Below are 26,770 nucleotides of genomic sequence, written 5' to 3'. Positions count from 1 at the left end.
CCTAGGGCCTATTCTATTAACTAATACCATATCTGTATCTACAATTTCCCTCGTGTCGCCCTCCTGCAGTCAACAGCTTCCTGGGCCCTGCAGGTTCAACCTGTTGGCACCAGGACCCCCAGCCCTTCCAAATTTTGGCAAAAGCCAAGAGTCTTAGGACCTTCCCAAGGCGGCGTGGCAATTTGCCTAGGGTAGAAAAAAGATAAGTCCACTACTTTAACCCCTTGTGAATCCATGGTTTTTATAGGGCCGCAGATGGAGCTCACTACTCTGGGATCTTGGAAGTTTATTATTACACAGTCCCCCTCCTGTGTTTTTTTCCCTTGCCCTATCCACCCTACTCTGCGGACACTTAAGATAAGCCCATCCACACCAGTCGAAATAGGTTTGTTTGACTTTAGCCAGTGGATGCACTTATTTTTAAGTGACTGGTGGTTTTCCAGCTGTCCTTCCTTCAGTGGGGGAACATTTACCAGTACTGCAACAAAGGGTTGACAGTCTGGTGGGAGGTTTACGGGGGGGATCTGCCATTCTAATTTAGGACGGACCGCTTTGGTGACAGCTGGGGTTATAGTTAAAGGGGCAGTTTTGGCAACCATTCCTGACACTGATCCCTTAGTTGTGTCTTGTTTGCCAAGTATTTGACTATCTTTAGGATTACCTTTACTTGCCAAGGGCTGGCTTTGCGGAGTTAGCTTAGATGTAGATTTCGCAACCTCTGTGGACGTTGTCATTCCCTTAGGATAGGGCCCCGCTACAGGTGGGGTAGGAATTTTAGGGACTTTGGCTCGCACTCTGCTAGGTTCAGTCTTATTTGACCTGGTAGGGGCATTAGAGTCTACCTGTGGAGACGAAGGAGGTAGAAGAGCTACCTGGGGCGCACTCCCCTCTAGGCCCATATCCTGGCTGTTGCTCACTCTTTTTAGGTGTTTGAGGGTAGTTTTAAGTGAGTAAAAACCATCTAGGGTTGATTGCTCCAGTTTGTCTATTCTAGCCCCCAAGCCCTTAACATGAGTCAGCAAGGGCATCAAAAGACTATTTACCCTCTCCAGAATGGAATCAATAGTCATGGGGATGATAACTGTGGGGGCATTATCAATACTATTACTAGAGGGCGTGCAGTTATTTAAACCCATTTGTGAGACTACAGCATCCCCATCCACCTCAGCATTATCCTCTGGGACCAGCCCCATTGCATTATTCCCGCCCTGGCCAGAAGGCTTTTTTGTTTGTTTATAGAACGCGGCCTGTCTCACCTGCCTCTTCTTATTAGAATTGGCTCCCCTTTTACTTTTGTCCCTTTTCTTTTGCTTACTTGAATTTTGCATCGATGGCGCCCCATCTAGATTTACTGTGGTAGGGACTGGCGGTAATGGTAATGGTGACTGAGTTGCACAATTATTTGGGGGCATAGGTGTTACAGGTAAAGGTGGTGCAGTTGAGCCGTCCTCCCCCTCAGTGCCACTAGGGGGAAGCGTGGCCGAATGCTCCAACCTGTCTATGTTTTGCCCTAATTCGAGCAGCGAAGGGGGGTCAATAGGGCAACCCTGGACAGCGACATGGGGGGCACATTGGTCTCGCTCACAAGCTGGTGTCAATGCCTGTGCTATGGCCCCCAAGGATGAGCGTCTAGAAGGAAGATAGACCTCGGAGAGACGGCGTTCGGAGATAGCAATTTCCTTGTCTATGACTGCCGCCACTCTAGTTATAAAGCGGTCCATAGTTCCAATTACTGGGCTCCCACCGGCAGCTCCCCTTTCGCACTCACTCCTGAGTAGTTTTCCTGAGCGGGTTGACATGATGAGGGGCAGAAAACCCTAGTGAGCCACACGGGCCCACCTGAACTCGGGGTAGGGTGCCAGAGATATGGCCCAGCCCTGCCTCCTCCTGCCCCGGACGGCCACAGACGGCCCGCCCTCTGCCCGGGCTCCGCCCGGCGCTGCCCGCGCGCGTCCCGCGACGCGGAGGGAGTGTCTGCACTTTGTAGCGCCTCCGGGCGCCAAGGCAGCGGGAAACAGGAAGTGGACGCAAAGCCCGCTGGGAGCTGTAGTCTCCTGCCGCTTGGTGGAGCGATGGCGGCGAGACCTACAGCGTTCCCCACCCAGGGACTGGAGCTGCGTGCTGGCTGCGAGATGCTGGCGAGATGGCAGGTAGGCTCGCTGCTGTGTTTGTCCCCCGCTCCCCGAGGGAGTGTCTGCACTTTGTAGCGCCTCCGGGCGCCAAGACAGCGGGAAACAGGAAGTGGACGCAAAGCCCGCTGGGAGCTGTAGTCTCCTGCCGCTTGGTGGAGCGATGGCGGCGAGACCTACAGCGTTCCCCACCCAGGGACTGGAGCTGCGTGCTGGCTGCGAGATGCTGGCGAGATGGCAGGTAGGCTCGCTGCTGTGTTTGTCCCCCCTTTTTTTTACCAATCTCAGGATTCTGTTACGTCCTTTTTTTAATTGATGGCTTTCAAACGAAATTTTCACCAAAGAACATTCTGTTTTTTTCCTCCACTGACCTTTATTAGCATATTTTTGAGATTGACTGGTAATTAATTGCTCTGTGAAGAGAGACCATTTTTCGACAGCATTTGAATAATCTCCTTCGAAGTGAAAATCAACAATTGCCTGCCCAGTGTTTGTAATAGAATCATTGGTGGTATCTGACCAATAAAGTTTCTTATAATTTACTGTTGTTATTTCTCCCGGAAGTGACGTATAGTTTTCAAATCTTAGGCCATTTAACTGAATTATTTGTTGATAGTGGTCGCTTATATTTATTCCCTCTATCTGATAAGACAACATTTTACGAAATAGATTCAACGATGCTATGGTATAATCTATTCTAGCACTATGATCCCCTACTTGAAAAGTCCATGCTGGTGGCGAATCTTGAGGAAATCGCCCATTTAGCACTCTATGGTTTCTAATTCTTATACAAGAGTCTTGACGATGTTTTCATTCTTTTGTTCCCTCATACACATTGTTGATGAAAAACTTGGAATTGACCATAAGTAATTTTGCCGTTGTGCTTCAACATCTCTATCGTAAGACCATAGCATATTCATGTTACAATCACTGGTAATAATATTCTCAGGTTAGGTGTCATTGTCCAGTTGCTGCAATATCATAATTATCAAATTGGTTGCCATTGTTCTTCGTAATGATATACGTTGATTACTACAAGAGATTTAATTATATTTTGTTCCTTGTATCGTATTTTGACAATTAGATAATCCTTTTGACTTGGGACGTCCATTTCACTTTCCATTTTTTGCTCAGTTGATATAAAAATAGCCAACCCCCTACACGGTCTGCCATAGTTACTTGTTCTCTTTGCTAATGAGTAATAACCCTATAACCTTCCCATCTAAAAGGAACTAAAGCCCAAGTCTCTTGTAAACAAATGATTTGAAAACAGCACAGAGTAGCTAGTTAGTTATTCTGAATCTTTGCCTGAACTCCATTTATATTCCACGAACACAATCTGACCCTTTCATTAATCCATATGCAAATCAGTCTTGACCCTGTGCCCCATGGGAACAGTCCAGCCCTAACTGCCAAGCCAGGTCCTCCCTGGACTGGAAACAAGCATCCTAGGACCGGTTTCGGGCTTTCAGCCCTCATCAGCAAGTATAGCTTGATTCCAGAGGCATGGAGAGCACTAGATTCACGTCTGAGCATACCCATCCCACTCTGGGCGACAAATGCAAAAACAACAGTTGATGGACAGAAAGCAGAACAATGTCATACATTCACCCCAGTACAGAGATCTGTGCCTAAATCCATTGTTTTTTTGCTCACCATGCCATTCCAGTTTGAACCCAGCCATATGCAAATCAGTCTTGACCCTGTGCCCCAAGGGAACATTCCAGCCCGAACTGCCAAGCCGGGTCCTCCCTGAACTGGAAACAAGCATCCTAGGATCGGTTTCGGGCTTTCAGCCCTCATCCGCCAGGATAGCTTGATACCAGAGGCATGGAGAGCACAGGACTCACGTCTGAGCATACCCGTCCCACTCGGGGTGACAAATGCAAAAACAACAGTTGATGGACAGAATGCAGAACAATGTCATACATTCACCCCAATACAGAGATGTGGGCCTAAATCTATTGTTTTTTTGCTCACCATGCCATTCCAGTTTGAACCCAGTCATATGCAAATCAGACTTTACCGTGTGCCCCATGGGAACAGTCCAGCCTGACATGCTAAGCCAGGTCCTCCCTGGACTGCAAACAAGCATCCTAGGACCAGTTTCGGGCTTTCAGCCCTCATCAGCCAAGATAGCTTGATTCCAGAGGCGTGGACTGTTCCCATGAGATACAGGGTCTAGACTTATTTGCATATGGCCATGTCTGAACTGGGGTGGCGTGGTGAGCAAAATAACGATGGATTAAACCCAGATCTGTGAACGGGGGTGAATGTTTTGCCAATGTGCAACATTCCGTCCATCATCTTGTGTGTTTTGCTGTTCACCCTATGTGGGAAGGGTATTCCCAGACGTGGGTCCCGTGCTCACTACGCCACTGGGGTCAAGCTATCCAGGCTGATGACGGTTGATAGCCAGATACCGGTCCTAGGATGCTTAATTCCGCTCCAGGGAAGACATGGCTTGGCAGTTCGGGCTGGATGTTCCCATGAGGCACAGGGTCCAGACTGATTTGCATATGGCCATGTCTGACATGGGGTGGCTTGGTGAGGAAAATAACGATAGATTAAACCCAGATCTTTGATGGTTTGCCAATGTGCAACATTCCGCCCATCAGCTTGTGTGTTTTATGTTTCCCCAAAAAACTCTGGCGTCTACAGGGGTTTTTGCTCCCCCTGGGGGGGCTGAAAGTCCACTAGACGCCAGGGAGTTTTTTGGGCAAATTTTAATTAGGGTGGAGGCTGCCCAAAATGGGCATGCCAATGTCCCCACCGTAATTAAAATTTGCCCAAAAAATACCTGGCGTCTACTGGGCTGTTTGCCCCCTGGGGGGCATATCGGGTGCTAATGCCCCCATCTGCCCCCAGGAAAGGCAGGAAGGCTATACGTTCTGCGGGTGAGGGAGTGTGCATGGGCACACCTGTTTTGGGCAGCCCCCACCCTAATTCAAATTTGCCTAAAAAAATCCCTGGTAACTAGTGGGCTTTTCGCTCCCCGGGGGTGCAGATTGGGGGCTAATACCGCCATCTACCCCCAGGCGGGCAGAAAGCCTACTAGACGCCAGGGATTTTATTGAGCAAATTTTAATTAGGTTGGGGGTTACCAAAAATGGGCATGCCAATTCCCCAACCCTAATAAAATTTTTCCCCAAACAATCCCTGGGGTCTAGTGGGCTTTTTGCCCCCCCCCCCTGTGGTGGGCAAATTGGGAGCTACTGCCCCATCTGCTCACCAGGTGGGGCAGGAAGGCTACAAGTTTTGTGGGGGAGGGGGTGGGGGCCTGGACATGCCTGTTTTGGGCAGCCCCCATCCTAACTCAAATTTGCCCCCAAAAGATCCCTGGCGACTAGTGGGCTTTTTGCCCCCTCCAGGGGTGCAGATTGGGGCTAATGCCCCCATCTGTCCCCCAGGCAGGGCAGAAAGCCTACTAGACACCAATGTTTTTTTTAGCAAATTTTACTTAGGGTGGGGGTTGCCAAAAACAGGCATGCCAGTACCCCCACCCTAAAAAAAATTTGCCCAAAAAAATCCCTAACGTCTAGTGGGATTTTGCACCCCAGGGCGGCAGATTGGGGGCTAATGCCGCCATCTGCCCCACAGGGGGTCTGAAAGTCCACTAGACACCAGGGAGTTTTTTGGTCAAATTTTAATGAGGATGGGGGTTGCCAAAAATGGCCATGCCAATGCCCCCACCCTAATAAAAATTTGCCCAAAAAAATCTCTGGCGTCTAGTGGGCTTTTTGCCCCCCAGGGGGCAGATTAGGGGCTCCTGCCCCATCTGCCCCTGAAGGGGGGCATGAAGGCTGTAATTGTTGCGGGGAAGGAGGTGGGGCATGGGAATGCCCATTTTGGGCAGCCCCCACCCTAATTCAGATTTTCCCCAAAATAAACCTCGCATCTAGTGGACTTTTTACCCCCCAGGGGGGCAGATTGGGGGCTACTGCCCCATCTGCCCCCTGGGGGGCAGAAAGGCTGTAATGGTGGCAAGGGTGGGGGCATTGACGTGCCCATTTCGAGCAGCCCCCACCCTAAAACAAATGGTGTAAAAACAAAGCCCCTGGCGTTTGGTGGGCTTTCTGTCCCCCTGGAGGTGGCAGATTGGGGGCTACTGCCCCATCTGCCCCCCAGTGGGGGCAGAAAGACTGTAATTTTGTGGCCGCGGGTGGGGGCATCAGCATGCCCGTTTTGGGCAGCCCCCACCCCTAATAAATGTCCCATAAAAAATCCCTGGTGTCTAGTGGGCTTACTACCCTCCGGGGGGGCAGATTTGGGGCTACTGCCCCCATTTGGCCCCCTGGGGGGCAGAAAGGCTGCAATGGTGGTGGGGTTGGGGACATTGGCGTGCCCGTTTCGGGCAGCCCCCACCCTAAAAAAAATGGTGCAAAAACAAAATCCCTGGCTTTTAGTGGGCTTTCTGCCCCGTGGGGGGGCAGATTGGAGGCTACTGCCTCCTGCCCCCCAGGGGCAGAAAGGCTGTACTGGTGGCTGGGGTGGGGGCATTGGCGTGAACAAAGACTTCCCATGTCTTGATGGAGACATGGAAAGCATAGCTGAGGCTACACATGCATGGCTAAGTGATGCAGTGAATGCCTGCCTGCCCCTATCCCGCTGTAAGGGAAAAGCACATCGTCCCCCGGCCCCCTGGTTCACAGAGGCCCTCAAGAAAGAAAAATCTACTTGTAAGAACTTGGAGAGACAGTGGCGTAAGAACTATGAGGCTCACCAAAAAGAGATCTACCGCAGGGCCAGAAACAGCTATCACTCGGCATGCATGAAAGCTAAAGCATGCTACGTAACCGCGACAATTAATTCAGCGGTTAATAAATCCCAGACTCTTTTTAATACGGTGAAGGAATTGGCGGGAGAAAACACAAGAGCGGAGGTTCTCCCTCTTAGTACTCAGCAATGTCAAGACTTGGTGTCCTTTTTTACTGAAAAGATCGGAAAAATCGTCTCTAATATTAATAACAACAGCTTTATCTCTCATAATCAAGAGGATACCTTCCAAAGCTCTAAAGGAAACTGTCATCTTGAAGGCTGGCCCCCCTTAACATCGGATAAAACGAGGAAACTTCTTAAAGCTATCAAATCGGGCTCTCCTCGTGATCCCATACCCATCAGTATTATCAGCCAACTGGAGGATTCTACCTTGACGCCCATTACGGACATACTCAATGCGTCCATGGAACAGGCTTCAGTTCCTGCTATATGGAAACACGCCATAGTCAGTCCTTTGCTGAAAAAGCCAGCTGCGGATCCTACGGTATTGGCCAATTATCGACCAATATCGTTACTTCCTGCCTTTTCCAAAATGCTGGAAAAGCACATTCATGAAGCTCTCTCCACATACGTGGAAAATAATGAACTACTCCACCCTTCTCAGTCCGGATTCAGGAGCGGGTATTCCACTGAAACTGCCCTGCTCGGAATCACGGAAAAAATTAAAGAGCTCAGGGATGATGGCCAAACGGTGGCACTGGTCCTATTGGACCTAAGCGCGGCCTTCGACACCATCTCTCACTCCAGACTGCTCTGCAGGCTGGGGGAGAGTGGTGTCGAGGGCAAGGCGCTAGAATGGATCAAATCCTATTTATCCTCCCGGACCTTCCAGATCACCTCCTCTGAGGCCTGTTCGGATGTTTTCTACTCCCCGCACGGTGTACCACAGGGATCTATTCTAAGTCCCCTTTTGTTTAACTTATACCTTCGCCCACTAGCTACCCTTGCAGAGAATTTTGGTCTTGTTTTGATGACCTATGCAGACGATTCTCAGATCCTTTTTTCATTATCTAAATCCGATTCGTCTGATTCGTCTGCACTCAAAACAGGCCTCCATGAAATTTTCTGCTGGATGTCGGCCAACCAACTCAAATTAAATGGGGAGAAAACAGAGATCCTCCTTTTAGGAAACAGCAAAAATCTCTGGAGCGATTCCCATTGGCCGACCTCATTGGGCAAGCTTCCGATCCCTGCCACCCAAGTCAGAAATCTTGGGGTCATCATCGATGACAGCTTATCTATGGTTCAGCAAGCTAATAAAGTGGCTGGTATCTGTTTTACTATTCTCAGATGGCTACGTAAAATCGTCTGGATGTTACCATCAACCACCCAGAAGACCGTAGTCAATGCCTTAGTGACATCTCGGCTTGACTACGGCAACATCCTGTACCTGGGTGCAAATAAAGCAGTCATAAGACGCCTACAGCTGGTACAAAATGCTGCGGCCAGACTGCTTTGTAGAATTCCCAGATATGCCAGAGTCACTAAACATCTCAGAGACCTACACTGGCTTAGGGTCGAAAATCGGATCCGCTTTAAAGCCTTAAGCTATTTGTTCCAAATTAAAGCCGGGACTGCTCCCAAATATCTTCAAGACCTTGCCAAGCCTTACCTTCCAAATCGCAATCTTCGCTCAATCACATCTGCGAAATTTGCGATACCAAGGTACAAACGGGCTAGACTAGGCGGAAGATTCTTTTCATTTTTGGGACCAACTCTTTGGAACACACTGCCTACCCAAATACGCAAAGAAGAAAACTACAGGAGTTTCAGAAAAAGCGTGAAAACCTGGTTGTTTGATCTATAATCTTTGCTTTCAGATCTGATCTCTCTCCAGTTGTGCTCTGTGTCTTTGCTGATTTCGGCGCCGGGAAACCCTTTGTGGGTAGCTGTGCGCCTTATAAATGCTATAAAATAAATAAATAAATAAATTGGCGTGCCCATTTCGGGCAGCCCCCACTCTAAAAGAAAATAGTGCAAAAACAAAATCCCTGGCATTTAATGAGCTTTCTGCCCCCCGGGGGGGCAGATTGGGGGTTACTGCCCTCTCTGCCCCCCCCAGGGGGTGCAGAAAGACTGTAATTCCTGGGGCATTCACCAAGCAGGGATCCACTAGGGAGGGGTACCATTGGAAGGGGGAGAGTCTCCCCTTTCCAACGATACCTTTCCTGAGTTTCTACGTGCTCAGTGGGCTGAGATAGCCCCCTGAGCACGTACAAACTGAAATGATGCTCTTGGCTCATTTCAGTTTCGTTGTCACTGAAATGACGTCAGCGCGACGTGCGCGCTGATCGTCATTTCAGGGAAACCAGGGGGGGTCTCGGGAGCTGGGGAAGCTCTTTCCCAGCTCCCGCGGCTTTCGGGGAAAAAAGGGAATCCCTCTGGTGCCCGCACCAGAGGGACTTCTGGTTCTGGGTGTCATGATGAGCTGGGCTCATTATGAGCACACGAGCACTGAGTGCCATGACGAGCTTAGCTCGTCATGAGCACCTAAGGGGTTAATATCCGGGCTCCGGGTAGGACTGTAGTCTAGACATGCAGAGTAATTCAGGGGTCGAGGGGTGCTACAATAGGGTCAAAGTCTATTGTCACTTTCCCCTTTGCATGATTTTCAGATTTTGTATTATAGACTTATTACAGGCTCCAATGGCTCAGCGACTTAAGGACCGATCAACCTTAAGTATTCGCCACACACCTCTTTCCACTTGTCACTCACTACTCATTGTTCATTGCTTGTTCATTGCTATTCATCGCTGTCAAGAGTACAAGGGAGAATGCTGGCAATCCTGAGGAGCAAGAGCGGGATCCAGAGGCGGTCCCACTACCGACGGCAGATGTAGGCACTTCCCTCCGCTCCTCGGCTCAGCTCTGCTCTGCTCAATGCTTGGTATATACGTAAAATCAGGCGGAAGGCCAAGGCTCCTCTGTGCCCTCTGTGCTCCTCTGTGCCTCTGTGCCCTGGAGCAGCCGCCGCACCAGCTGCACCGCAGACCAAGCCTCCTTTGACCCCTGCAGCGGCCGCCGCACCAGCAGCACCAGCAGTGCCTTAGCACAGCTGTGCCGGCAGCGGGCGTTCCTGCCCCCACAGCAGATCTATAGAACTTAAAGCGCCGGGCATAACAGGGCGCGGGTGAAGCGGGAGAAACCTTCGGGAGCCGGAACTGGTCACAAAACAAACCCTGGCAGTCGTCCCAGGCTCCGCTCCGCTTGCTCGTCAACTCCTCCTCGGCTCGGCTTGGCCCCTCGCCTGTGAACACCAACAGAGGGAAGAATTGTGTGTTTCCCCCAGTTAGTAGAAAAAACAGCATACGTCTTGGCTGCTTCTGCTGCACATAGAGTCTTATGCGTCTTTTCAGTCTAATTTTCTGTCTGGAAAAAAATTGTGTCCTGATTTTCGGCACCCAGTAAATCCAGGTGCAGAAAAACCTAACAACTGATAATCAGGTGGAATAAAATTAACACATGAAAGTCCGCCTTCATTTCATTGCCCTTGATTCATACTCTGGACCATAGTTGAGGGATAGGTCTAGGCATAGTCCTCGCAGCACACAATAGATTTGCATGAGGCAGAGGCCAAAACTCAAAAGTCAGGAAACCAGATACAAGTAGGTGGTAACTCAGGACAGGGGAAAACGCCTGTTGTCCGTGGAGGAGGCATTCCCTTCCCAGAAATCTGCATTACAAATTAATTAATAGTATAAATTTTTTATATCTGTTTGGTGCCAGTCCATATGACTTTAATATCTACCTTTGGGATTCTATGTTACAACTCCATTGGGTACATGTATCCTTTGTGAGCTTAATAAAATGTTGAAAATTCTACAAATCCTCACTCCTACATCCAAGTACTCTCATGCTACCATTCTACACTCTGCTCTGTCTGAAAAACAGCTCAACATTTTCAAAATTCTGCATTGATTTGGCTTGTACATTATATTTTTGGAAATGTACATGTATTAACTATTTAATTTTAATACTATAGGTGATTGAAATTACGGAAGAAGAAAGCAAGATTTAGCACTAAGCAACTGAATGTCAGCACCATAAGAAGGATTATTTTGAAAAACTGAAGGACATCCAGCATTCTACGTTTAAACAATTTCCAAAAATCTTATTGTGTTGAGGAAAGTACTATACCTGTAAGTGAAGTCTCTAATTTTGCATTACATTAACCCAGAGCAAAGCCATATCTGTGCACACAGCATCAGAAATAATGTAGAAACACCACTTCAGCATCCTCATCTGAAATATTATCAGAAAGACAAATTGCCTCAGCATGACAGAATAACGTCCATCTAAGGCATCATGTAATTCCAGAGAGGAAGCACACACTGCATAAAAGAAAGTTATAACAAAAGGTATCTTCTGCATACCATCAAAGAAAAGACGCTGAAAGAAGACTCCGAAGCTGACACGTTAACAACCAAAAGATTGGAAAATCACCTTTGTTCAACAACCTTTTTTAACCAGTTACGCAAGTTTGAGACTATCTGCCTCGGGATAGAACACCTCGACCCACTCTGCTCACTCTTGCGAAAACCTTAAAAATTCACCACTTTGTTGTGTTCATGACCATCTCAGATTGTTTCCTTTTTATTGTGTACTGTTCTGTAATTCTATGTAAATCGCCTCAACATTATCTGTTGTGCAGGAGTGATATGTAAAATTGTTAAATATAAAAATGGATTAAAGGAGCACCGTTCCGCTATAGCTAATGTAAATAAATCCTCGTCTTCAGAACTACAAACCTTAACCTTACACCAAACATAGAAAGGGTTAAAGGAACTGATGTTCTGCGACTAATGATCCACAATAGTACTGTGCATGTTCTAATGTTCTCAGTTACTGCCATTACGTCAGTGCAAAAAGGTACTTATCAGTTTAATCATTAAATATCAGACTAACACCTTATTACTGCATTGCTAAGAACCTATACAAATAGATTTGAGAAAAACTTCAGTCACAAAATAAGTTGCTGCCGGAGAGGCTATTACCTAAAGACTATTATCTGCTAGAAACATTTCAACAGGAGTTACAGGGCTGCTTTCAGACATAATTTGCTCAATTCTAGTGTTAAGAAGATTACACACAATTTCTTTTAGGGATAAATGCTGAACATTATCTAAACAAGCCCTACTCTAAAATCAGGTTCACTCTTACCGTGGCATATAAGCAAGAGAAAACTAAATGTAGAGATATTAACTCTAGGAATACACCTTATAAAAACACGGAGTGTGAAAACAAATTCAGTGTTCAAACCCGCCTCAATCGAGGCAAAATATCCAAAGTTGGGAAAAAAAGTTACCTGTGCCAAAAAAGATTCAGCCATAAATTTTATCACACAGAGTTTGACAGAATGCACACTGGGGGAAACGACTCTCAGTGCAATGTATGCCAAAAAAGTTTCAGGCGTAAATCTTATCTCACTGAGCATATGAGAATCCACACTGGGGAAAAACCTTATCAGTGCTCTGAATGCCAGAAAAGGTTTAGTATCAAACCGAGTCTATATCGACATGCATTAACCCACTCTGTGGAAAAACTTTACCAGTGCGCTGAATGCCCAAAAAGTTTCAACCGTAAATTTTATTTCACTGAACATATGACAATCCACTCTGGGGAAACCCCTTATCAGTGCTCTGAATGCCAGGAAAGGTTTTGTAACAAACAAAGTCTTTCTCGACATGTAATAACCCACTCTGGTGAAAAACCTTACCAGTGCTCTGAATGCCATAAATGTTTTAGTGACAAAAACAATCTCAGTCGGCATAGAAGAACCCACACTGGGGATAAACCTTATCAGTGCACGGATTGCCAGAAATGTTTTATTGACAAAAACAGTCTCACTCGGCATAGAAGAACCCACACTGGGGATAAACCTTTTCAGTGCTCTGAATGCCTGAAATGTTTCATTGAAAAAAGCAAACTCACTGAACATACAAGAATCCACTCTGGGGAAAACCCTTATCAGTGCTCTGAATGCCCAAAGCATTTCAATCGTAAAAAACTTCTAACTGCACATTTGAGATTCCACACTGGGGAAAAACCTTATCAGTGCTCTGAATGCCAGGAAAGGTTTTGTAACAAACAAAGTCTTTTTCGACATGCAATAACCCATTCTGTGGAACACCCTTATCAGTGCTCTGAATGCCAGAAATGTTTTAGTATAAAAAGTAGTCTCACACGGCACATAAGAATCCACACTGGGGAAAAACTTTATCAGTGCACTGAATGCCACAAATGTTTCAGTGAAAGAAGCTATCTCACTCAGCATACAAGAATGCACACGGGGGAAAAACCTTATCAGTGCCCTGAATGCCCAAAAGATTTCAAACTAAAATCACTTCTAACTGCACATGTGAGATTCCACACTGGGGAAAAACCTTTTCAGTGCTCTGAATGCCAGAAATGTTTCAGTGAAAAAAGCCATCTCACGCAGCATATAAAAACCCACACTGGGGAAAACCCTTATCAGTGCTCTGAATGCCAGAAATATTTCCAAGACAAAAGAAGTCTTTCTCAACATACAATAACCCACACTGGTGAAAAACCTTATCAGTGCTCTGAATGCCCAAAATATTTCAAACTTAAATCACTTCTAACTGCACATGTGAGATTCCACACTGGGGAAAAACCTTTTCAGTGCTCTGAATGCCAGAAATGTTTCAGTGACAAAAAAAGACTCACTAAACATACAAGGACCCACACTTGGGTAAAACGTTATCAGTGCACTGAATGCGACAAATGTTTCAGTGAAAAAAGCAGTCTCACTCAGCATATAAGAACCCACACTGGGGAAAAACCTTATCAGTGCTCTGAATGCCACAAATGTTTCAGTCAAAAAATCAATCTCATTCATCATATAAGAACCCACACTGGGGAAAAACCTTATCAGTGCTCTGAATGCCACAAATGTTTCAATGGAAAAAACAGTCTCACTTACCATATAAGAATCCACACTGGGGAAAAACCGTATCAGTGCACTGAATGCCAAAAATGTTTCAGCCAAAAATCTCATCTCACTGAACATGTGAGAATCCACACTGGTGAAAAAAAATATCAGTGCTCTAAATGTCAGAAAAAATTCAGAGGTAGAGATGGTTACGAGCGCCATAAGAAGACACACCATCAAAATAATTCAGTGCTCCGAATGCCAGAAAAGCATACATTTTAAACTCAATCTCACGCTACATGAGCAGACACACACAGGGGAATAACATTACCAATGCTGTGAATACCAGAAATTCCTATTTGATAGGCTCAGCCTCACTAACTATAAACAACTCCATACTGATGAAAAACCTCCTGAGTGTTCTAAATGCCAGAAAAGCTGCAGAGAAAAACGCTATCTCACCATGAGAAACTCCACACTGGAGAAAATCCTTTTTGTCATAAAAGGTTGAATCTGAAAGACAGTGTTATGCTTCACGAGAGATCCCACTCTGGGGAAAAACCTTATGAGTGCTAGAAATGCAAGCAAAGTTTTGGTTACAAATTACTTCTCACTTGACCTGAGCGAACTCACACGGGGGGAAAAAGCCTTATGTGTGTTCTGAATGTCAGATAAGTTTTAGTCTTGAATACTATGTCATTTCACAAGAGAGAATTCACACTGGACTAAAGCCTTATACAGGAGGGGAAAGCCAGAAACGTTACACTCAGAAAAGAGATCTCACTAAACATGAGAAATGCATCCACATGAGGTGAAAAGTGAGGCGTATCTTGAGTTGCAGAAAAGCTTCTAACAACCTGACTTTACATGAGAGAGCACATATTGTAGATGCAATAGGATTCATCAAGAAACTCTTGCATGATAACTTAGGCTGCCAGTATGCAACCTCCAAAGAAATTTCAGGTCTGGAAATATTTTTAATTGCAACAGAATCCACAATTTGAGTATCTGAAAGTTACAAAACTCTTAAGGTCTTTACTTGACACAGAGAAGTGTTAGTGCTTGCAAAAATCCACTAATAGTCGAAAAAATCACAATATTAATGTCTCAAATTTTACTCCACCCAAAAGGTTTCTACTCACCCTTGTTTCTTAACATATGACTGATATCTATATTTTCATGATAAGATTAAGCCTATGCGGAGTTCCTCAGTGAGGAACTCAGCGAAGTGACAAAAAAACTCTGGCGGTCTACGCTGAGTTCCGCGAGCAGCGGAGTGCTTAGGGGTCATGCCGTTTGTGGTGATTTTGATCTCCTGGTGTTTGTCCCGATCTGTAAAAATACTCACAAATGGCACCATGTGCAGCACAAGAGGGTGCAGCTGCTTCTACTCGAGCGGCAGCTTTGTCAATGCGAATGAAAGTTTCTCAACGCGAGTGGCTGTAACCTGCCGCGACCACTCGCAATGAGAAATCCAACAACCCGCTTTGAGAAATGGGAACAGGAGGTTGATTTTGTTCGCCAACTAGACCATGGCGAGCGTGAGCAAGGCAAAATCTCATCAATAGGTGTGGTTTCCACGATCTGGCTCATGGCGTTGAAGAGCGCAAGCGTAGAAAAAAACCTCGCTATGCTCCAAGGAGCGGAGTTTTTAGGAACTATGCGAGCTCAGTGGAGTACGGAAAACTCCGCGAGCAGAGTTCACTACCCAGAATAAGATAATATACGACAGCAGGAAAACATAACAAACCAGTTAATTGCCTTCGGTAACGCTCTTTTTGGTGGATACTCCTTTACCTGCAGATTCCTTACTGTGTGAATATTCCCCACACGCCAGACTCGATCCTCACACTTTAAAGCAGTCCTGCTGCATGCAGTAGGAGACATCATGCAGCTCAGTCTTTACGTCATTCTGCTCCAGAAGGGACAAGCGTAGGCGCATAGAGGCACTTCCCATGCGCACTGTGAAAAAGTAAAGAGGTCTATGAGTTCATTATCCCACAGGTCTGTATCACATATGCAGGCCCTGGGCAGATATTAATTCACCATTTTTATCATGATTAGATTTCAGATGAGGCCTTTTCATTTCCAAAAATTATAATTGTATTCTCAGCAGCAAGGGTATATATAAATTGTTGAGTGATGACTGCGCAGTGCACAAGATGAAAGTGATATGATGATAAAATAGTCAGATCCACATTTTGTTCACAGAAACAGGGCTGTAAATTACTTTTGTACAATACAAGTTAAGCAAAGGCCATTCTTAGAAGACATAATTTATATGAAATAGCCCCTGTATAGTCAATGTTTCAACCGTTCCAGATAATTACCATGGTCTCAACAGGATGGTAGATCGCCACCTCTCCAATATGCTTCTCAACTATATTCAATACAACCCAATAAGGATTCTTCTGTATCTCAGGGCAGCGTACCTGGGAGGAACTCACATTCAACTAAGCAGTTCCAGCGCCCGTTCGTCAGACCAAACAACTGCAGCCAGTGAATCCTCGGCTCGCTGTCAAACACGTTTGTGTGACACTTCCTGATGAGACCATCGTCATTGACTGTCTTGTCTGTGAGAAGCTGCACCCGCCCTCCTGTGATGGTGGGCCGGAAGACCTTCACCGCCAAGTGAAATGCTCCCAACTACAACAGCGTGATGTGGAGTTGGGTCTCTGCCAGTGATGATGGTTCCCTAATCTCTGGCATAATCTAATTCACTGGAGAACATGTTGGATACGTTATGTTATGTTATGTTACATCTGCTTATATAGCGCGGCGGCTGCCCCAGCGAAGGGGCGTCCCGGCGCTGGACTAGACAGGAGAGTGCACAACATACAGACAGGCTATCAGGTCAACTTAGCAGAGCAGATGGGTCTTTAATGTCTTTCTGAAGGTAAGAAGGTCATTTATACTACGGATCCACAAAGGTAGTGCGTTCCATAGTTTGGCAGCCATGTATTGAAAGGAACGTCCTCCAGTGCGGGCGAGTCTAACACGGGGAATTATGACCAGATTTTTTCCTTCTGATCTGAGAGCTCTGTTCGGAGTGTACTGCGTCATGAGATGACATAGCATGGGAGGTAGAGATTTTTTTTAAATCTTAAAGGCCAAGCACAGGGCCTTGAAATTGATTCTCTTTTCCACCGGTAACCAGTGAAGTTTTGCCAAGGTCTTGGTTGCAGACTCGAACCGGGGAAGCCCTGTTAGGGCCCGCGCTGCCGCGTTTTGGACGTGCTGCAAACGTTTTTTTCCGCTTGATTGGCTCCCAGGAGTAAGGAGTTAGCATAGTCTAAGCGGGAAAGGATTGTGGCTTGGATGATTACCTGACGTATGGAGGGGTCGAAGAATTTTAATATAGGTCGTAAGTTACGCAGGATACCAAAGCTTGTGGCAGCTACTTTTTTTGTGTGGCTAACAAAACTCAAGGTTGAGTCGAACCATACCCCCAGGTTTTTTACCTCTGTATTGGGGTAAGGGGGGGGAGCCAAGAGTATCGGGCCACCAGTCCTTTCCCCAGGCTTCGGTATTTTTTCCTACTATTAACACCTCTGTTTTGTCGGCGTTAAGTTGTAAGTAATTGGCCGTCAGCCATTCAGTTACTGCAGTGAGGCCATGTTTGAAATTCAGTGCTCCTGCTCCATTGTCATCACTCAATGTTACCACCAGCTGAGTATCGTCAGCGTATGACACGATGGAAAGGTCCCACCTTTTGGCGACCTCAGCTAGTGGTTGAACATATAGATTAAAGAGTGTTGGGCTGAGCGCTGAGCCCTGAGGTACTCCCTGCATTATGTTACACTTTTTAGAGACAAATGGAGGAGTAGCTACCTGAAAAGATCTGTCTGACAGAAATGCTTTAAACCAGGCCAGAGCTGCGTTCTTCACCACTGCTGCCTCCAGTCTGTACATAAGCACCTCATGGGAGACCGTATCAAAGGCAGCGCTGAGGTCGAGCAGGATCAGCGCTGCCGTTTGACCGGAATCTCTGATGGATCTGAGATGTTCTGTAACACTAAGAAGTGCCGTCTCCGTGCTGTGGTCTGCACGGAAACCATGCTGGGAGGCGTCCAAGATATTATTGGCATAGAGGTGTGCCGTGAGGATGGTATTTACGTAGGACTAGGCAATCTTGGCAGGCCATGGCAGCAGAGATATGGGCCTATAGTTATCAGGTTTTGTCGGATCTAAGTTTGGTTTTTTGATTATGGGATTCACCCATGCCTGCTTCCATTTTAAGGGGATTTCTGATGTTGCCAGTGATGTATTAATAATGCCTTTTAGTGGTTCAAGTACTGTGGTATCTGCTTTCCTGAATTGCTCAGGCTTTAGGGGGTCGAGGGGAGAGCCTGATTTGACTTTTTGACAGAGTCCGACAAAAACCTCCTGATTTAGCTCCGGGATGCTAGTAAGTTCAGATATAATTTCTGTTTTAGAGGGGGTGAGCACAGGCTTTGCGGGAAAGACATTATAGATTTTTTCAATTTTTTCCACAAAATGCAAAGCCAATTTATCACAGAACATCTGTGATGCAGAGATGTTAACTTCTGCTTTTTTTGTGCTCAAATCTTTCAAGATTTTGAAGATCATCTTTGAGGGATTAGAACTTACATTGATTTCGTTGGCATAGAAAGTTGCACGGGTTTTACAGATCTGCCTGTGATACTTTTTCTGAATTGTATTGTATTGAGCTTTTAGGTCGGGGTAATAATGTTTCCTCCATTTACGTTCGGCTATTTTACAGCTTTTTTTCAGGGCTAATAGCTCTTCGTCAAACCAAGGGCTTGACTCCTTAGCACGTACTTGAATCCAGGAAGTAGGAATCAATATATCCAGGGCCTGAGTTATCCAATGACAGTAATTTTCGTAACATAGGTTAGTGTCGTCAGAGTGGGATAACGGTAGTTTTTTGAGCAGATTGGCAAAGTCTTCTAGCCGTAGTTTCCTCCACGGCCTCTTATACATCTTGTGTGTTGGCCTGGGCTGGGATTTAACCTGGTTGGGGATGGACATAATAGTTAGCAAGTGATCCGTCCATGTCATAGGTATAGGCAAGGACACCACAGCTTCTTCTATGTTAGTAAAAATGGGATCTAGAAGATGACCTCCAGTGTGCGTTGCTCCCTGGACCATCTGTCTAAGTTGAAACCCTTCTAAGTCTGCAAGTAGATTAGTTATTTTTGTCTCATTGCTGCAGTCAAAGTGTATATTCAGGTCTCCGAGAATATTAAAATTCGCTGTTCCGGCGGCCAATGAACAGACTGTCTCTAATAGTGCTTTTACAAAGTTGCTTTCATTTCCCGGCGGTCTGTAAATTAGAATGCCTGAAAAGGATAAATGTGGGTTTATTTTAATGGTGTAGCGAGCGCTCTCGCAGCCTGCAATTTGTAGCTTAGTGAAAGTACATTCGAAATGGGATCTGGTCATTGCCGCTATCCCACCTCCTCTGGTTTGTCTGTTTAGGGAGTGGATAGTGTAGCCTGTAGGAGTGGCCAGGTTAGCTACCGATGTTATTTCGTCTTGCATCCAAGTTTCAGTAATTAATAGAATGTCAAGAGATTGGTCGATAACTAAGTCGTGTATTTGTGAATAATGTTTTCCAAGAGATCTTACATTCAGTTGTGCAACTATTACAAAGTCACGCGCTGAGGTAGACAGAGGGGGTTGAGGGGGGATATATATGAGAGTGAATATCCACACGCACAACGAGTGCCACTTTGCACCAGATGGGGGTCGATTTTTTTACAGGTCAAGTGTATGGTGTTAAAGCCCATCAGCTGTGCCTGAGTGTAAGCAAGCTGGGTTACCTCGATTTGGCCAGGGTCCCTGGCGAATGGCGACATCCTGGCGCGGACGGGCGCAGACGGGCTTCTCTTAGGCGCGTCTTCGGTGCGCCCTTCGTGCGCCCGCTGCGCTCGTCCGCTGCGCTCCCTTGCCCTTGCCGGTAAATATACTGCCGGCTGTCTAGGTTTAGGGCGGAGCAACTAGACCGCTCACCCAACCAAGATGGCGGTTCAGGTTGGGACTATCAGGAAGTGAGTGAGTGGCTCAGAAAGATCGGGCTGTCCCCGGAGTCTCCCTCCACTTCAAACAGTCAGCTGCTGACTGGCGGTGGAACGAGGAGTCTGCGGGTGCCGAGTCAACTCAGAGGTAGGGTGTATGCAGTATTAGATCACAGCATAGAAACACAAACACAGGTATAATTAAATCTATACAAATGTTTAAAATGATTAAAATGGTTCGCCCAGTGAATGATAGCTCCAATTCAGCCCCTGAGACGATTTAAGTGCAGTTAAAAGTTTAAAAATTACAGAGCTGCAAATCTGGCCGGAGAGCGATAAAGTATGTCCCGCGTCTCCGCCTAGTCTTCCATCAATGCGCTCCCTCGCCCTTGCCGGTAAATATACTGCCGGTTGTCTAGGTTGGGGCGGAGCAACTAGACCGCTCACCCAACCAAGATGGCGGTTCAGGTTGGGACTATCAGGAAGTGAGTGAGTGGCTCAGAAAGATCGGGCTGTCCCCGGAGTCTCCCTCCACTTCAAACAGTCAGCTGCTGACTGGCGGTGGAACGAGGAGTCTGCGAGTGCCGAGTCAACTCAGAGGTAGGGTGTATGCAGTATTAGATCACAGCATAGAAACACAAACACAGGTATAATTAAATCTATACAAATGTTTAAAATGATTAAAATGGTTCGCCCAGTGAATGATAGCTCCAATTCAGCCCCTGAGACGATTTAAGTGCAGTTAAAAGTTTAAAAATTACAGAGCTGCAAATCTGGCCGGAGAGCGATAAAGTATGTCCCGCGTCTCCGCCTAGTCTTCCATCAATGCGCTCCCTCGCCCTTGCCGGTAAATATACTGCCGGCTGTCTAGGTTGGGGCGGAGCAACTAGACCGCTCACCCAACCAAGATGGCGGTTCAGGTTGGGACTATCAGGAAGTGAGTGAGTGGCTCAGAAAGATCGGGCTGTCCCCGGAGTCTCCCTCCACTTCAAACAGTCAGCTGCTGACTGGCGGTGGAACGAGGAGTCTGCGGGTGCCGAGTCAACTCAGAGGTAGGGTGTATGCAGTATTAGATCACAGCATAGAAACACAAACACAGGTATAATTAAATCTATACAAATGTTTAAAATGATTAAAATGGTTCGCCCAGTGAATGATAGCTCCAATTCAGCCCCTGAGACGATTTAAGTGCAGTTAAAAGTTTAAAAATTACAGAGCTGCAAATCTGGCCGGAGAGCGATAAAGTATGTCCCGCGTCTCCGCCTAGTCTTCCATCAATGCGCTCCCTCGCCCTTGCCGGTAAATATACTGCCGGCTGTCTAGGTTGGGGCGGAGCAACTAGACCGCTCACCCAACCAAGATGGCGGTTCAGGTTGGGACTATCAGGAAGTGAGTGAGTGGCTCAGAAAGATCGGGCTGTTCCCGGAGTCTCCCTCCACTTCAAACAGTCAGCTGCTGACTGGCGGTGGAACGAGGAGTCTGCGGGTGCCGAGTCAACTCAGAGGTAGGGTGTATGCAGTATTAGATCACAGCATAGAAACACAAACACAGGTATAATTAAATCTATACAAATGTTTAAAATGATTAAAATGGTTCGCCCAGTGAATGATAGCTCCAATTCAGCCCCTGAGACGATTTAAGTGCAGTTAAAAGTTTAAAAATTACAGAGCTGCAAATCTGGCCGGAGAGCGATAAAGTATGTCCCGCGTCTCCGCCTAGTCTCCGCCTAGTCTTCCATCAAAATACTGGGTGAGTCAGTGTCTGGAAGGACACAAAGAGGTTTTGCAGCTGCACCAGTTGTAGCAGCAGGTCACTCATTGGCATGATGTCCTGGATGTTGCCTTTGTGTGTCATGGTCATGAAAGAACTGGTAGACCTGTTGGATTTGTAGCAGTGTCTGCGCTGGCAGAGTTGAAAAACCCTTCTGTAGTCAAAAGGGGACGAGATTTGTGATGAAATCGTGTAGCGGAGGCAGACAGACCCAAGGAATCTGTCGGGGGCCTAGTCCACTTTCTTGCTTAAAAGGCGAGACCTAACGAATAGCTTGTCCATTAACGATGCTTGGGTATCTTTAGAGAAGCATTTAGACCTAATCCAGGCAATGCACCGACGTTCCACACTCATATCAATCGCCTGACCAAAGCAATTGGCTGTGTCCAAGTCACAACATATTACAAACTTTGCTGCAACACATCTATCCTGAAGAATAGCTTGTGTTCACCGGCAGAGTTTAGGCCACTGTTTCCCACAGGGCATGATTATATTTGGGAGCATTGTCGCTCAGACCCTCCAGGATATAGCGATGTGCAAACAAAATCGCCAGTTTTGTAACAAGCCTGCACTTTTCATAAAAATGCCAGTGAATGCTACCTCACCTTTGCATTGTCCCAGCGCTCGCCAATGGGCCAATAAAAGGAGGAGTCTCAGCAGCAGGCAAGTGATGTGTTATTTGTTTATTTACTCCTCACCGGCCTGCCTGCTGTTTTGCATTCATCTGGAGGGCTTCGGACTCCACCACATGCCGCCGGACCTTCCTGGCTGCAGCTTGGATTCTTTTGCAGCCAGAGGAGAGAACAGACTGTACGTCGAAGAACGGGGAACCAAAAAGAAGATCAGGTAGGTTATACTGACATGCTGCAGCAGTGTGCATCTGTCTCCTCTACTCCTACAGCTTGCCCATTCTTCCTTATCCTCGCCCAGGGCTGTGGGTGCCCCGGCAAGGAAATGGAAGGGGGCATGGGCAAACCAGCGTGGTGGCCCCTGAGAGGGGGCAGTATATAACTGCAGGGTTCCACCTCCCTTTGGGGATGTGGTGGAACCGGGGACAAGGCAAGATTTAAATGCAGTGGAACACCGGGCTCAGTGGGCCAATATTTTTCTAAAGGGGCCCACCAAACGCACCAGGGCCCCATCCACTGCTTGAAAAAAGACAACTGGTGGAGCCCTCTGGTCTTTCTTTGGTGGCTCCCACTCACCCCTTCTCATCTAGCTTTATCTCACTAGTGTTTTGGTGATGGGGGTCCAGTGTTTTTAGGATATAATGGTGAGTGTAGAGGGTAGTGTTTGGCGATAGGGACAATGGTAGGGTAGGGGTCAGTTTGGGTGGGGGTGACAGGATAGAGACTGTGTTATGGCAAAAGCAGACAGTGTAGCCATGTAGTGTTTTGAGGGTAGGTTGCAGTGTTGGGGGAGTAACTTTAGGGCAAGCAGAAAGGGCCAGTGTTTTGTAGGAACGGATGATGACTGTGTTTTGGGGAAAGGAGCTATGGTTTTCAAGGCTATTGTGGTGGGGTTGGTGGCAGTGCTGTGGGGTAGGGTGACATAGAAAAGGGCTAGGCTATTCTAACTCCTTTTTGTGTAGAGTCTTGAAAGGTAGATTCTGCTGGTTCTAGCGCTCTTGGGCTGTCTGGTAACTACAATATACTCTTGCTGCTTCAAGGCTCCGGTCGGTCTGGGGTTCAGAACACTTCTGGGAAACTCAGAACCTTGTGGGGTGGATCCATATTTTTAAACTCCCACTTGAAAAGGGTGGAGGTAACATGTGTGCCCATCTCCCTTTCACAATGTTCTTCATGCCTGTCCTATCAAACCTAGACAATTATTGCAAGTGTAAAAACGAGCCCCTTTTCACAGGACTGGCCCAACGAAAACTGTGTTTTGTAGCACATTTCTGTTTTTTTTGCATTTTTCAAATTATTTGATTTTGGGGATATTAAGTGTTTACAACAGGGGTCTTCAACCTTTTCTGTAGTGAGAGCTACTTCTGATCAATGAAAATCTTGAGCTACTTAAGGCTAATCATCTTGCACATTGTTACCAGACAGTTTGTCAAGTAGGGCCTTTTAGATTGAAGACTAACCATCTGTCTGCGCCTTCCGCGCCATGGTACTCCGATGATCTCAAGAAATGTAAAAGAAAAAGTAGGCACCAACAGCAATTTGGAGGAAAAATTTCAGGGTGTTGTTCAACACAGTTAAATCACTTTCATCCTTCGGTTATACAAATTTAGCAACTCCCAGCCAAAAAGCTGTGGTGAACTAACCAAATTACATTAATAATATCACTGTATCTCACCTTCTTTCTTTCCTTTCCTGTTCTTTATGAACGTTTCTATTGTTGAACTTTAAAGATTGCCCGACATTAGGAATTGTGCTCTACATAACTTTTCTGTGTTACAGTATGTTGATTATTATGTACAACTTTTGTCTCTTATGTGTATAGGAACTGATGTTTTGTTTTGCTTTAATAACCATGTTTCAAACACAACAAATGGTAGTTGATATGTATTTACAACTGCAGCATTTTTATTGTATGGGCACTTTCAAAGGGGCCAAAGATATGGTCTGCGGGTTGACGGAGTACCACATTGGCATCAGCAGGGAGAGGTTTGGGTAGGTGATTGGGGATACATGTAAAGTTGGAAGTAGGGGGAACAACGCATGTACATTGTGTGGACTGTGACTCCTGGAGTTATTGTGAGGGATACCATGCTACCCTGTAATGAATCCCCTAGTGATTATTAGCAACAAACTTTATTCGGTTTTATAAAAGAAAACCCTAAAAGTCATACATAAAATGATAAAACATTTTCCAAGTTACAGATTGACAAACATAATATGTCCAAGTTAATCAGAACACAAGATAAAAATTCATGAATTACAGTACAGAAGTTAATCGCAGCTTGACCTGAACAGTGACCCGTAAAAAGTTAAGCGTATGCAAAACAGTGTCATTAGAGCAGTTGTAAAAAGTTAAGAGCTGGTCTCACCCGCCTAAACCCCGCTTTCTTGAGAATGGGAATAATAAATAACTTTATGAAAGACAGCATTAAAATTACAAAACATTAAAAAAGTGCATCATGTCCTGAGGAGACTCACCGTTGCAGCCACAGGGCATGAGGCACGAGGCCTCTGTGAGAGCCGCAAGGGTGTGCCAAGAGGTAATGGAAGAAGTTGAGCCGAAACTGGGTGAATAGAAAAAGATCATGGATGCTTTTAAGCCCTAGGAAATAAGGTTCGATGGTTGGTACAGTTTTGAACACAATGTACTTACGCACACTAGGCTTACACAGCTAATTTCCCTTTCTATCACAGCAGCTCATTCTTTAAAAAACATTCTTTGACCAGAGAAAGGTCTCTCTTACATATGCGCTCAGGGTTAGCAAATAGTTCCTACCTACCCTGGAGAGGCCAACTCTTATATACTGGAGCCATCGGATGCTTGAGACATGGTCAAGTGAAAGGCATTCCCGTAGGATGTCTTTGCTAAGTGTATTTTCTTAATTAGCCCAAATATTAAGCCACAAAGCTAGGGGATGGAAAACCAGTAAATCTGAGAGGAAAGGCATCCCCAACTCTACGTGCACAACATAAAACGGGGTGCTTTGTGGGACAGAAAGGGCCCATCGCAGGAAAGAGTTTTCAGCATTTTGCACTGCCCCTACCCCAATGTGGCCCCATATCTCACTCCCATAACTAACCTTTGAGATATATTTGTCTTCATATGTCTTCAAAAGAGCCCCTACTGGCTTCCCTCCCACTCTGCTGGCAAAGTTAAAAACAGCTGAAAAAGCTTTCACTAGATCACCTTTCTTCCAAGTAAACAAAGGGCACCAACTCAAGGAATCGTCAAACACAACTCCCAAATAGGAGAAAACATTGGTCTTCGGTATTGACGAAAGTCCGAATTTAAAAGTGAACTGCTTAACTTTACGAGGTCCCACCTGCATAATGAACGACTTGGCATGATGAAACAACAGGTCCAAGTCCTCCATTAAAAGGGCAAAAGAATTCAGAAGTTGTAGGCCCCTAGCTGTCCTCGCCAAGAGGACTGCGTCGTCAGCGTATAGGAGGACTGGCAGGCTACGCTTGCCTACCTGGGGACAATCCGCATTTGTGGCCAAAAGGGCCTTCTTTGAGGAATTAATATATAGGTTAAAAAGAAAAGGTGCTAAAATGCACCCCTGATGCACCCCTCTCTTGATGTCAAGCTGAGAGGACACGTTCAGGTCCTTTGAATAGCGGACAACCGCAGTTTAATCACGGTAAATAAAATGATGTTCCTGTCAATGCCAATGGATGCTGCCACAGCTTGGACCTATTAACACAGTTGAATGCTGAGGACAGGTCCATGAAGGCTAGGTAATGGGGCTGGAACGAGCCACAGTGTATTTCTTCAGAACCATGTACAGGTTTAAACACTGTTCCACAGTGGAACGACCTGGGCGATTGCCGTTTTGGATATCGGATAAAAAGTTGTTTTCCTCAACCCATGATACAAGTGTGTCAAGTACCATGCAGCCCACCACCTTCACCACAGAGTCCAGCAGAGAAATGGGCCTATAACTATAGGTACTGATCTGTTATCCCTTTTTAAATGCCGGGACTATAATCGATAAAGCCCAAGAATTCGTGCGGCCAATCTGGACTGCAGTATTGATGACCGCTGTGAGGACAGGAACCCAGGTTTTTAAGTGGGCGATGTAGAGATCTGGCGGGATCCTATCTGGCGCGGGGTCCTTGTTTTTAGATAGACCCAGAATACCGGCTCTCACCTCTTGCATGGTGAAAATAAGTTCCGACTTGCCTTCCACCCTTTCCTGCCCCTCAATTGGAGGGGTATCCGACCGGAAGATACCCTCGAAATGATGTATCCAATCATCCTCTGTGATTTGGGCATCCAGTAAATTAGCATTATTTGCAGATAAAAATGGGCTGTTAATAATGCCCCAGAACTTTGAGCTATTACACAGTGTACTAGCCTCCACTAAATCGATCCAGGCCTCCTCCTTCAGGGCAGACTTGCGAGTTGCTAGAGCAGCCTTATATGCTCTTCATAGGCTTTTGACCTCCAACCGGTCTCTGCGCTTTAACACCCAAGGCCTGTCTCAGGTTCCTGGAAGCCTGGGAGCATGCCGAATCAAACCATCTTGGACCTGGTTGCTTACATGCCCCACCCGGGGCCGTAGT

The sequence above is a fragment of the Lissotriton helveticus genome, assembly GCF_964261635.1.
Source record: "Lissotriton helveticus chromosome 1_1 unlocalized genomic scaffold, aLisHel1.1 SUPER_1_unloc_10, whole genome shotgun sequence".
NCBI lineage: Eukaryota > Metazoa > Chordata > Amphibia > Caudata > Salamandridae > Lissotriton > Lissotriton helveticus.
Note: the sequence above shows the minus strand (reverse complement) of the source record.